The sequence below is a fragment of the Mangifera indica genome, chromosome 18 (assembly GCF_011075055.1).
Source record: "Mangifera indica cultivar Alphonso chromosome 18, CATAS_Mindica_2.1, whole genome shotgun sequence".
Classification (NCBI taxonomy): domain Eukaryota; kingdom Viridiplantae; phylum Streptophyta; class Magnoliopsida; order Sapindales; family Anacardiaceae; genus Mangifera; species Mangifera indica.
The window spans coordinates 4,274,304-4,289,306 of NC_058154.1; positions in this window are offsets into that span (position 1 = coordinate 4,274,304).

Genomic DNA, 15,003 nt, shown 5'->3' on the forward strand with positions numbered 1-15,003 from the left:
TTTTACATGTTTGATGTATTTTATTGTTTTAGAAATGTTCGGTCATATTTTTTAATATAAAACGTATAAAGCATGTATATTATATAGGAAAATTGAAATTTTTACCCTTATTTTAATCCGTGTATATATAAATGTTACTCATTCTAAAGCTTAAATAAATATACCACAACCGTAATCAATTTTCTTAAAATACCTCTATTTAATCTTTCATGCAGAGATTCTCTCTCTTTTTCTCTATAACTTTTTCTCTCTTCTTCCTCATCTTTCAAGTGATGGAATCATGCAGAGAGGATCATCTTCAAAAACAAAAGAAGGAAGAAAATAATTGAATTATTCAGATTAAGAATTTTTTAAAGTAAGGATATAAAAAAAAAGAGCAACCCACAAAAACTCAGCCACATCTACTTTATACCCTGGAAGAAATGACGATCGAAGAAGATTATTTAGTATGATTTAACTGAAAAAAATAAAAAATTGGTATTTAAGGATTTAACTAAAAAAAAAAAGATTGACATTTAACTAAAAAAAAAAGTAAAAAGGGGTTGGCGTAAAAGTTAACTGGGTAATAAGGGTTGGCATTATATATTATATATTATAATATATAATATATAATATTATAATATTAATATTAATATTATATATTATGTTATATTATATAATATTAATATAATATTATATATATTATATTATATAATATTAATATTATATAATATTATAATATAATTATAATTATGTTATAGTATAATTATAATTAAATGGTGGACGCCAACCATTTTTTTACTATTATTAATAATTTTTTGGACATAAAATATATTATATTATATTTTTATCAGTCTTACAATTTCCACAAATAACCATAAAATATATTATATTATATCAACATGGAGTTCAACATTTTCATAATTTGAACATGAAATTCAATTACTATGACCAACTTCCGAACTATCCTTGGCTTGAGATTTGTACAATTTAAAACAAGACATTTTGATAATCAAACGCTCTTCATATTTATAAAGATTCGATCTCCATCAATCAAACTGAGAAAAGACATTTTCTCTATCTCTAACAATATTAGGAGCAACTTTATCTAAGATAAAGTTATTATAATGCTTGCAATAACTTACATGTCTCGCACTTCGTTGATTTGGGAAAACAGAGAGAGATGTTGACTTTCTTATATTCATTACAATTATGCGTTCTTCAGCGAGTTGTAATTCATCCACACATTGCCAATAATTCTTGAATTTTTTATCTCGGACAAGATCAGAAATTATTGAAGTCCAATAATCTGGTAATGACCTTAGTAATCCAGATATCCTCTCCTTTTAAGTTAATTTTATGTCATTGTCTTTTAAATCATAATATCTTTCATGCATGACACCAAGATGAGTAAAAAGATTGTGCACTGGATTCATCTTATAGTTTAGATAGTAGTTTTTAGTTAACATGTTCACCTGAACGTATGACTAACAAATAGAGAACAATAATTTATACATGCATAACAATATAAATATTTACTTTAAACAAAATATATTTTTTTATTTAAATATAAATAAATTAAGCCAAAATAAAAAATGTATTTTTAAAATATAAATAAATTAAGCCAAAATAAAAAATGTATTTTTAAAATATAAATAAATTAAGCCAAAATTCAATAATAAGGTGTCGCCAACCCCTTATTTTTTCCAAATCTTTCCAGCCAAAATCAGTTTTCTAATAGTTTTTTTTCATTTTTAAAATTCAACCAATTAGCTAATCAACAATGTTATGAAAATTGCAATATTTAACAATATGTTGCCCGGTTAGTAATACCTATATTCTCAATATCAACAGCAGGCTCAGGAACCTATTGAAATAGATTTGGATTATGGATGTGACTTGGATATGCTCTAATATTCATAAAGTCATGACGTCTTGTGCTACATTCAGCCCCATCATAACAAGCATGACTTTAACTTCTGCCAACATCTTGGCTCGGAACACCGTATATGTCGTCATCAAACTCCGAGAATTCTTCGTCTTCATCATCATCCTCCTCCTCCTCCTCATTACCTTCTACTTCATAATCCTCATCCATGTCGTTGTCATTATCATCATCAACATCATAATTCCCACCAAACTCTTGAAAACTTTGTGGATGTGCCCACTCATCTGTTGGATGATTTTCCCTTTCTTCCTCATGAACATCTTCGCCTTGTTGATTATCCCTTCTATCAATTTGACTCTCAGTAACAAAAAGTTCTGTGTATCCTTGTGAACTTCTTACTACAACCATCAAAAACTCTACATCATCATCGTCTACAATCTCCATTGGACCCATATCACCTAGTGTAAATACGCGCACATTTGATTGACTTCGATCGAGCCTTAGACGATAGCTGATTCTTGCAATGAATCCTTCAAAATCAACATTTGTGCTAATACAAATCCCTCTCTCATTCCCACCAACATATCTTGTGACATTATCATCACCTTCAACCCATTGGCCTTCATATCGAATCTTAAATGCAACTTTTTCCATCATGAGTAAAAATAAACCTAAAAAGCATAAAAACTCCAAATTACACTACTTCACTATTTTTTCAAATTAAGCCCCAAATGCAATACCAATGCACTCAAGCTTCATATATACGTATTTACAACACATTATACTATCATATTATCAGTTGATGTACAAAAATTTATTAAGGCAAGACAATAAAAAACATGAAAAAAATAACAGTGGCAATTTGGTTATTTTTTATGTAACTCTCTGTTAAGACAAGAAAAACAATACACACATAAGCTCCAAATTGAAATAAACAAGTATAAAAAATAAAAAAATTGAGTGCAATGGAAGAAAACAGAAAAAAATAAATAAATTCACTGGGGCCTGGGGGGTTGGTGTTAACGCCAATGTTCTTCATCTAGAATTTTGTTTGGGCTGTATTTTGGTATTATACAACCATCACAACAACATTAAACAATAATAATAACTTTAAACAATAAAAACAACATGAAATAATAGTATTAAACAATCTAATAACATGAAATCATAATAAAGTTAAATTTTACATGAAGTTATTATGAACATGAATATACCATACTTATTTCATTTTCAATTATTTATAAAGAAAACACATAACATATGGGGTTAAGTCAACACTCACCTGAACGTGGATGATTTTGCTGTGAAGTCTTTGCAACAGATGTTAATTCTCTTAATAAATTTAGTAATTTTCGTCTCTCTCTTCCTTATGTCCAAGTTGAATATTTTATAATGAATTTCTCACGGGTTTTATTGTTCAATCACATGTCTTCTTCCTTCCATTAATACCAATATTTTATTGTTATACTGCTGGGATTCCTTCCTCAGTTGAGGAAGAAGAGAAAAAAAGTTTAAACAATAATAATAACTTTAAACAATAAAAACAACATGAAATAATAGTATTAAACAATCTAATAACATGAAATCATAATAAAGTTAAATTTTACATGAAGTTATTATGAACATGAATATACTATACTTATTTCATTTTCAATTATTTATAAAGAAAACACATAACATACGGGGTTAAGTCAACACTCACCTGAACGTGGATGATTTTGCTGTGAAGTCTTTGCAACAGATGCTAATTCTCTTAATAAATTTAGTAATTTTCGTCTCTCTCTTCCTTATGTCCAAGTTGAATCTTTTATAATGGATTTCTCACGGGTTTTATTGTTCAATCACATGTCTTCTTCCTTCCATTAATACCAATATTTTATTGTTATGCTGCTGGGATTCCTTCCTCAGTTGAGGAAGAAGAGAAAAAAAGTTTAAACAATAATAATAACTTTAAACAATAAAAACAACATGAAATAATAGTATTAAACAATCTAATAACATGAAATCATAATAAAGTTAAATTTTACATGAAGTTATTATGAACATGAATATACTATACTTATTTCATTTTCAATTATTTATAAAGAAAACACATAACATACGGGGTTAAGTCAACACTCACCTGAACGTGGATGATTTTGCTGTGAAGTCTTTGCAACAGATGTTAATTCTCTTAATAAATTTAGTAATTTTCGTCTCTCTCTTCCTTATGTCCAAGTTGAATCTTTTATAATGGATTTCTCACAGGTTTTATTGTTCAATCACATGTCTTCTTCCTTCCATTAATACCAATATTTTATTGTTATGCTGCTGGGATTCCTTCCTCAGTTGAGGAAGAAGAGAAAAAAAGTTTAAACAATAATAATAACTTTAAACAATAAAAACAACATGAAATAATAGTATTAAACAATCTAATAACATGAAATCATAATAAAGTTAAATTTTACATGAAGTTATTATGAACATGAATATACCATACTTATTTCATTTTCAATTATTTATAAAGAAAACACATAACATACAGGGTTAAGTCAACACTCACCTGAACGTGGATGATTTTGCTGTGAAGTCTTTGCAACAGATGTTAATTCTCTTAATAAATTTAGTAATTTTCGTCTCTCTCTTCCTTATGTCCAAGTTGAATCTTTTATAATGGATTTCTCACGGGTTTTATTGTTTAATCACATGTCTTCTTCCTTCCATTAATACCAATATTTTATTGTTATGCTGCTGGGATTTCTTCCTCAGTTGAGGAAGAAGAGAAAAAAAGTTACAGAGAAAAACAAAGATTCTCTGCATAAGCCATTTCAAGAGGGGTATTTTGGAAAAGTAGATTACTGTTGGCATCAACCATTTAATTATAATTATACTATAATATAATTATAATTATATTATAATTAAAAATATAATTATATTATATATTATATTATTATATTATTATATTATATAATATTATATATTATATTATTATATTATATAATATTATATATTATATATTATAATTATATAATATATATATTATATAATTATAATTATATAATATATAATATATAACGCCAACCCTTGGCGTTACCCAGTTAACTTTTATGCCAACCCTTTTTTACCTTTTTTTTTTCAGTTAAATGCCAATTTTTTTTTCAGTTAAATCCTTAAATGCCAATTTTTTATTTTTTTTCCAGTTAAATCCTACTAAATGATCTTCTTCGATTGTCATTTCTTCTAGGGTATAAAGTGGATGTGGTTGAGTTTTTGTAGGTTGCTCTTTTTTTTTTATATCCTTACTTTGAAGAATTTTTAATTTGAAGAATTCAGTTATTTCCTTCCTTCTTTTGTTTTTGAAGATGATCCTCTCTGCATGATTTCATCACTTGAAAGATGAGGAAGAAGAGAGAAAAATAAAGAGAATCTCTGTATGAAAGATTAAAGAGGGGTATTTTGGAAAAGTTGATTACTGTTATAGTATATTTGTTTAAGCTTTAGAATAAGTGACATTTATGTATACACGGATTAAAATAAGGATAAAAAATTTAATTTCCCTATTACATATCTGTTGTATTAAGCCAATATTAAACATTTATATTATTTATTTATATTATTATATTTTTTTATTTTTTAAGACCAAAGGATAAAAGGACGTCCTCTTATATAAAATATATTAAACTCAACTCAAACAATAGCAAATTTTGTTCCTTTTCTTTTAAAATAAAAAATCTGTTATAATCTCATATTTTTTCTTTTTGATTCCTATTTGTCAATATCAGTTATTATTTTATTTTTCAATTTATTGATGTTTAAAAACAATAGTTTATATAGGTGATCCAATCAAGTTTAAAAACTTATTACTTTATTAGATTTATATTAGATCAATCATGATCTATATATAAAAAATATAAGTTTAATTAATCATATTTTATAACACTATCACCGCAATTTGAAGTTTTTATCAGTTAGGACAAATGATGCTAAGACAAAATAAAAATTTTAGAGATGTATCTTTCTTTTTGCCTTTTAGGGTTTATGATTTTTTATTAAATATTTACCTATAAAGTGTTACATTATTCTTGACTATAAATTATGTCGTTTGGCTCCTAAATAATAAATATTACCTTAATAATAAATCTTTTATTATTTACATTACTTTATTTGGTTTGTCAGTAATAAAATATTACAGTAATCTTCTATTACTAATGATGATGTGATAAGTAATATAGATGGTAATCTGATTACCACTTTCATCTTAAGTATTAAAATATTATTAAGGTAACCTTGATTTTATTATAAATATATTTTTATTTATTAATTTTTTAGAACAAAAATGACTTTATTTTTAATTAATATAATAATAATATAAAAATATTTTAAAATAATTATACTCAAAGATATTTAAGTAAAATAATTTATTAGTATTTTTTTATTACCTCTAACAAAACACAATAATTATTTATACCTACCAAATTTTATCAAAGGGAAATTATGATAAATGGCCAAAATTAAGGGGGTTTAAGCAAAATTGTCCAAAACAATAAGATTTAAACAAAAATGCCCCATTTTGTGAAATGATGAAACTGCCCCTATATATAAACAAGGAAATTTTCTTATTTTCTACAGTAATTTTCCACGGTTTTACTATACAAATTCAAAGAAATTTTCCCTTCCCATGGTCATCCCACGAGCGAAGAGATTTTTGTCGATTTTCGTATTTTTCAACGATCGAAAATGGCAAAGAAGGTTAGTACATCTTCTCTACTCTTGTTTGAATCAAGTTATTGTTCATATTATTAAGATTTGAGGGAGATTTTATAGTTTCAAAGTTTAGGGTTTCGATTTTGAATAATGCTTAAAATGTTTTGATTTTCGGTTGTTTTCGTTAAATTTCTTGAGGGGTTTTATGTTATAGCCTATGTAGATTTGACTTGTGCTGAAATTGGAGGCCGAAATGGCGAATTTTTGGTCGAAAAATGGGTTCGAAGTGATCGATGCTCCCGTCGTGGGAACAGTGGATCCCACGGTCATGACGAAATCTCCGACGATCAAGAGAGTTTGACCATGGGTTAGAGGGTAAAGTAGTGTTTTTAAAACATTAAGGAGCTGGGGGAGAACAGTTAGTCCACGGGGGGTGTTTTTGAAATTTACCACTAGACAGTGAGCTAATGCCGTGAAAACTGTGGGGGGGGCGGGGAATTTACTTTTTCGAAACTACAAGGGCACTAATAGATTAGAAAATTGCTGAGAGGGTAAGAAATAAATATTAGACCTGTTTGTAGTAGAAATTTTCTGAGAGGGTAAATTGATATTTATTTTCCATATCTAAGGTTTCTCGACGTGTAGATTTCGAATTTTATATCCGTATTTTCTATTTTAGGGTTTTTCGACATGTAGTTTTCGAATTTAACATTCAATTTTTTGATTTTTGTGTTTTTTAGCACATTTTACGATGTAATGACGTAATTTCAGCTCAATATTTTAGTGTTTTCGTTTATATAATATATCGATTCGTATTTTTGAATTTTAGATTTGCTTTTTCGAATTTCATTGTTTTATGATATATCGACTCGTATTTTCTAGATTTCTGAACAATTTTTTGATTGATGACATTCAAAAGTATTTCAATTTATAAAATTCGAATTTCAATTTCGTTTTTTCAATTTTCATCGTTTTATGATAAATCAACTCGTATTTTTAAGAGTTTCTAATAATTTTTTGATTGTTGACATACCTAGGGTATTTCAACGTATAAAATTCGAATTTCAACTTTATTTTTTTTTATTTTCACCCTTTTAGGATATATCGACTCGTATTTTTATATTTTTGACTGATTTTCTGATTGTTAATATTCTAGGGTATTTCAACGTTTAGAATTCGAATTTCAATTTTGTTTTCATTTACAAGAATAGAACTAGTTCCAAAAATATAAAAATACATTTAATGCTTAAATTTTATTTTACTAAAAGAGTACAATTTTTATTTTTTTTAATTGAAAAAATTACACTTTTAGATTTTTCTATATAATAGACTAAACTTTCAATATTTTCTATTAAATATACTAAATAAATAGAATTAATATTATTTGTTTTGTTTTAAAATTAAGATGATTAGTTCAAAAATTTCAATAGAAAAAAGTTTTACACACACAGACACATATATATGTATATAATTAGTTAGAGGCAACTAATAATGATATGTTAAATCATTTTTTTTATCGAAAATACTAAACTTTTAAATTATTTTATTAAAATGGTCAAACTGTCCGATTTTATTATTAAAATGGTTAAACATTTATTATTTTTTATTGAATGTATTAAATTAATTACTTTGTTTTTAAAACAAAACAAAATAAAGAATATTAATTATGTTTCTTCAGTACCTTTAATAAGATATATTAAAAGTTTGATCATTTTAATAGAAAAATCTAAATGTTGGGCTTCTTCAATAGGAAAATCTAATATTTCAATCTTTTTGAATTAAAAAAGTGATACGTGAATACTTATAAATATTACAATTAAACTATGTGCACTTGATTTTAAAACTCTAATTATCTAAAATAATGTGTCATAATATAATTGAGTGATTTTAGTATTACCTATTCACACGATTATAAATTATCAATAATCTTTTATTTTTATTATACTTTCATCATCATTTATCTTATATATACTTTCAATCATATATCACATATATATTTATATTGTTTTTTATAATTAGAATTGATGACTACTTTATCTATAAAACACGATGTATGAGAATCCTTAATATATATAAACACATTATTCATTTACCACATTTGTTTTATTTATGAGTTTGTGTTCACTGTCTCAAATACTTGGATAAAAAGTTATAATGTCTTTCCCAATGAATATATGTACTTTAGTTTTATCTTTATCAGCGATTAAACATATCAACTGATTCACTATCAAAATATTGTAATTTTTTCCTTTAATTAGACACATAATCTATCATAGTTTAACTTTTAAGTTTTATAATTCAAAACACGTTTTAATAATTAAATAACTCATAAACTAATAAATTAGTCTTATTTTAGTTTCTCAAGTAATGGGTGATGTTTATACATACCTAATATATCTCTTATATTTTGTCAATGAGAGATTTGTTTGAGAATAATATAACATAGCCCAATTTTAGTTAAATCTAAACGACTATTTATTTATAATTTATTTGATTATAAGTGATCAATATTCTTTTATCATTATTATAATTTTATCATAGTAAAATAAGAATAAACTTTATCTTTATTATATTCTTACCATTAATATAATGAGTTTTGTAAATTATTTAAGTAAAGAAATGACCCTTCTTCATCTTTATTTAAGTAAAGTAATGATCCTTTTACATCTTCATTTATAAGAATAGAACTAGTAATGATCCTTCTTCATCTTCATTTATAAGGATAGAACTAGTTCTTTTATATATCAGAGTATATCTAATGCTTTCATTTTATTTTATTAAAAAATATAAACTTTTAGATTTTCCTATAGAATAGATTAAATTTTTAATATTTTCTATTAGATGTACCAAACAAATATAATTAATATTATTTGTTTTGTTTTAAAATTAAAATGGTTAGTTTAGAAATTTATATATATATATATATATATATATATATATATATATATATATATATATATATATATATATATAAAATCACTTAGACACACCTAATAATGATATATTAAATTGTTTTTTAATTGAAAACACTAAACTTGTAAATTTTTTTATTAAAATAGTCAAACATTCTGAATTTATTATTAAAATGATTAAACATTTAATATTTTCTATTGAAAATATCAAACTAATTGCTTTATTTATAAAACAAAACAAAATAAAGAATACTTTATATATATATATATATATATATATATATATATATATATATATATATATATATATATATTTATTTATTTATTTATTTATATATTGCAAATCCTGTCATTTATGTTAGGGATATCCCGCATTTACTTCACCTATTAATCTTCTTTTATTTTCATTACATTGTACAAATCCTACAGCCTACAGTCCAAGCATTCATCATTTTCTATTCCATTATCGCTCATTCACTCCATAATTCCACTCAACAAAAAGGTTTTCCTCGTTCGAATCAGCACCAAAATCGACGGACAATAAATCGATTTTACCAACACATTCACTCCATAACAAGTTTTGTTCCTTTTCTTTTAAAATAAAAAATCTCATATAATCTTATATTTTTTCTTTTTAATTCCTATTTGTAAATATCAATTGTTATTTTATTTTTTAATTTATTGATATTTGAAAACGATTGTTTATATAAGTGATCCAATCGAGTTTAAAAACTTATTACTTTATTATATTTATATTAGATCAGTCATGATCCATATATAAAAAGTATAAGTTTAATTAATCATATTTTATAACACTATCACTGCAATTTGAAGTTTTTATCAGTTAGGACAAATGATGTTAAGACAAAATAAAAATTTTAGGGATGTATCTTTCATTTTTCCTTTTAGGGTTTATGATTTTTTATTAAATATCTATCTATAAAGTGTTACTCATTCTTGTTTAGTTTGTTAGTAATAAAATATTACAGTAATCTTCTATTACTAATGGTAATGTGATAAGTAATATAGATAATAATCTGATTACCACCTTCATCTTAAGTATTAAAATATTACTAAGATAATCTTAATTTTATTATAAATATATTTTTATTTATTAATTTTTTAAAACAAAAATGACTTTATTTTCAATTAATATAATAAGTAATATAAAAAATATTTTAGAATAATTATACTTAAAGACATTTAAGTAAAATAATTTATTAATATTTTTTTATTACCTCTAACTAAACATAATAATTATTTATACTTATTAAATTTTATCAAATATAGTAATGTTCTATGTAATTTATCTTCACAATAATATTTCAATTTTAATAAGAAAATATTATCAAAATCATACGCCTCATAAAGGATAAAAATGAGATATATGTCATCTATTATTATTATTATTATTATTAAATCTCTTTATGTAAAATTGAAAAATAAATTATTGTGATTTATTAATTAGCTACCTTATGTGTTTGAGATATTATAATTGAATATGGATTATGTATTGTGTTTAAAAGCATTCATATTATAATTTGAAAATTGATTATTTATTGTGTTATATTAAGTTTAATGGCCAATTAAATATTTTGATTTAAAATGTTATATCAATTTCAATCAGATGTTTTATGAACAAGTATTAAATTACGATTGATATTATCATATTTTTTTAAATATACTATTAATAATATATCGTATTAAATTAGTATATGTATGTTCTATATTTTTCTTTATCTAAATTTTTTGACGGTATTTTTACAAATATGCTTTTCACTATTTATTATATCATACTTATATAATTTTTTAACTATTTTTTGTCATACTTATATTTACTAACTAGTTAATTATTAATTATTACAAGATTTTTGTTATTTAGCAAATATCAGAAAAATTTATTATTTAATTAATCTAGGTGTTGAGAAAAGACCCCTGCTTGACCATATGAATTGTGTGTAACAAAATTGGGCATCGATAGAAGTGTGATTTTAATGAAATTGACCTGACACATCACAGCCCAATTCAATCATAGTCATTTAAGCGGGGTCTACATCACTATTAGAAGGCCAAAGGACTTATTTCCCCAACTACGAGGTTTTTTCAAGTTTTTTCTTTTTTTTTAATTTTGAAAATTTTAAATATCTATTTATAATTAGTTAAAATTAACAGTAGTAAGGACAAAATTATTATTTTATTTATAATATTAAAAATAAACTAAAATATAATTTTTTTCCCTCTCTCAAATTTTAAAAACTAAAAGTTTTATTCAACCTAAGTTTTAAAAAATGATAGTTTTCCCTTAAGGTTTAGTTTCTAGATGTTCGATGCCATCTCTGATACCATTGTCGGCGGCCTCTCTCTCCCGAAGCTTCTTCTTCCTCTGATGGCCTTTTTTCACTCATTTGGACGCTCGATCGACATCGAAAGAGATGTGAAAGACGAAGACGAAGTTGTCGTCTTCGTCTAGGAAGGCGAACAAAGCTTTTCATCTTCTGTGCCTCCTTCGACATCAATCAGACGTCCAAATGGGTGGGAAAAGACCGTCGAAGGGAGAGAAAGCTTCAGGAGAGAAAGGTCGCCGACAATAACGTCGAAGATGACGTCAGACATCTGGAAACTAAACCTTAGAGGGAAACTATTATTTTTTAAAATTAAGTTGGGGAAAACTTTTAGTTTTTAAAATTTAGGAAGACAAAAAAAGATAAAATTTTAAGGGGTTAGAGTTCCATTAATTTTAACTGCTTATGGTTGGGTATTTGATATTTTCAAAGTTAAAAGGGGAAAACTTGGGAAAACAACATACTTTAGGTGGGAAATAATCCTTTAGCCTTATTAGAATTGTGCATAATTCAATTCAAATTATAAAACTGAACCGAACCAAATCACTTAAAAATTATGTTTTCATTTGGTTTGACTTGTAAAATAGTTTGGTTTTGATTGAAATTTTCCAAATTATTTTTTTCAGTTTGGGTTACGGTTTAACAATTTTCAGACCGAATCAAACCTTAAACTGTATTTTTTTGAAATACATATATATAAATATGTTTGACAAAAATTTCTAAAAACAATTAGATATATAACTTATTTTTTCATATTTATTTAATCATTTTTTATATGTATATTGTATATATATTTTATATTTATTTTACACGTGTATATTATGTTTTAAAACACTATAATTTAGTTAATTTTTGTAAATAATATATATATTTAGAAATAAATGATTTTAAAATATTCAAATTATGGTAATTGAATTTCGTATCATGTCGTATATCAAAAATTTAATTTACCATATCATGTATTATATTGTATTATACGTTTTTTAAAAATTAATAGAAAATATCATTTTTTTTAGAAAATATCACAAACACCGTTAATATTTTAAAAATTTTCATATACACCCCTAATACACTATCATTTTTTGTTAAAAAATGTATTAATTTGTATCGATAATATGAAACATAACACAAGATAGTATTGTATTGTATGATATATTTACTATATCATATTAATTCGATACATTTTATGATATATATCGTAAGATATGATATGTATTGTGTATAGTAAGATATCAATAATTATATTTCAAACCGGATCAAATCGTATTTTTTTAGTTTGATTTGAAAATTTTCTAAACTATTTTTTAATTTGGTTTGAAAAAACTCTTAAATAATATTAAACCGAATTATACATAACCCTTATTATTATTGCTCAATGAAAAGGAAAATACCAAAAATTGCAAAAATAATAAAAATTTGATTATCATAATTATTACACAAAATGAGTCATTCTTAATCTTATTAGGCCAAAGGACATTATTTCCACTCAAATATTACTATTGTTTCAAATTTTTATCATTTAATTTTAAAAATTCTTTTACCTATTTATAAGTTATTAAGGTTGTTAGTTTTAAAGGTAAAATTATTATTTTACTTGTAATATTAAAAATAAATTAAAATATCTTATTTCTTTTTCTCTTTTTAAACCTTAAAAAATAACAATTTTTTCATTAGCCAAGTTTTAAAAAATAACATTTTCCCTCTAGGTTTACTTTTCAATCTCTAACTGCTCCCTCGACAATCTCTCCCTCTAGCGGTGGTCTCTCTCTCCTCATCTCTCCCTCCAGTAGCCCATAGAAGCTGAGAAGGCGCTTTCGGACAAAGTTATTCATCTTCTTGACTTTTATGGCTGCTAATGGAGAGATGAAGAGAGAGAGATTGCCGCCGGAGGGAGATGAAGTGTTGGGAGGGAGAAACTATTGGAGATAGCGCTAAATATTGAAGAGTAAACCCTAAGGGAAAAAATATTGATTTTTAAAACTTGGCCTAAGGGAAAATTAATAGTTTTTAGGGTTTAAGAGAGGAAAAGAAGATATAATTTTCAATCTAACAGATTTGATTAACTTTAATAGCTCATAGGAGGTAAAAAAAGGTTGTTTAAAATTAAAGGATGAGAAGTTGAGAAAGATTGGTGGGAAAAAGTCCTTTGGCCTTCTTATCATTTATAAATTATGAATTGGCCCAAAGAACTATTTCTCATCCAAGTTTTAATGTAAAGACAAATACACACATATAGGGTTTCAAAAACCCAAAGTCCCACTTATCACTTAACTTTTATTAAAATTTTTTATTAGGGTTAAGAGTAAAACCATAATCATTCTATCAGTAATATTAACAAAAAATTATAATTTTATTATTTTTTGCCTTCAGGTTTTGAAAACTAACTGTTTCACCCCATTTTCAAAACTTTTCCAGTTTTGAAAAATGGCTTTTTCCCTCCAAATCTTTAGGGTTTCTATCTTCCCATCGACCACCAACTTCAATGATGACAAAAAGGAAGAGACGACGACACCTCTGTCAATGAAGAGAAGCTTCGACATCAATGATCTTCGTTTATGGAGGTGTCACTGTCTCTTCTTCTTTGCCATTGCTAGAGATGGTGGTCGGTGGGAAAATAGAAACCTAGAGATTTAAGGGGAAAAACTACTTTTCAAAACTGGAAAAGTTTTGAAAATAAGATGAACTGTCAGTTTTCAAAACCTAAGGAGAAAAATAGGAAAAATTATAATTTTTTTAATATGATTGGCAAAATGAGGGTTTTACCTTTTATCTTAATAAAAAGTTTTAATAGAAGTTGAGTGATAAGTGAGACTTTGTGTTTTTAACTCTGCGGATGTACATTTGCATTTATATTAAAACTTGGGTGAGAAATGGTTCTTTGGCCTTGTGAATTATTGTAATTAGGCCAAACGACTATTTCCCACACAAGGTATAGTGAAATCTAGAACTAATACCTACTAACTTTCAAAAATCTAAAGTCCCACCCATGATCCAATTTTTGTTAAAATTTTTAGTTAGGGTTAAAAGTAAAATCGTCATTTTAATAATAATATTAAATATATATATATATATATATATATATATATATATATATATAATTCATTAATTTTCACCCCTAAGTTTTAAAAACTAACAATTTTACCCATAGTTAAAGTTTTTTAGTTTTGAAAAGTCACATCCCCCCCCCCAAAAAAAAACC